Genomic DNA, 351 nt, shown 5'->3' with positions numbered 1-351 from the left:
GAGGTGAAGTCTGCTCATTTGTGCCACAAAGTCAAGTAATGTCTCCACACAGGAGGAGCTTCCAGGGTGGGCAGCCGAGGCTAGGCTCAGTCCCGGAAGTGCAGCATGGGACAGAGAGGGGGCATGGGCAGGGGCTCCTGTCGTCCATCTCAGCCTAGGGGAAGGGTGGAAGACTCCAGCAGAAGGAAGGCGCTGGAACCTGCTGTGGACAGACCTCCCACTGCTGCGTGCTGCGTAGAGCCCACTCCACGCTCATCACTGCTTCCTCTGCCAGGGCCCCCATTCTCTCTCTCTCTCTCTCTCTCTCTCTCTCTCTCTCTCTCTCTCTCTCTCTCTCTCTCTCTCTCCCTC

This window comes from Alexandromys fortis, unplaced genomic scaffold (assembly GCF_014885135.2).
Source record: "Alexandromys fortis isolate MF-2015 unplaced genomic scaffold, M_Fortis_MF-2015_v1.1 scaffold_157, whole genome shotgun sequence".
Lineage (NCBI taxonomy): Eukaryota > Metazoa > Chordata > Mammalia > Rodentia > Cricetidae > Alexandromys > Alexandromys fortis.
This window is presented reverse-complemented; position numbering follows the sequence as displayed.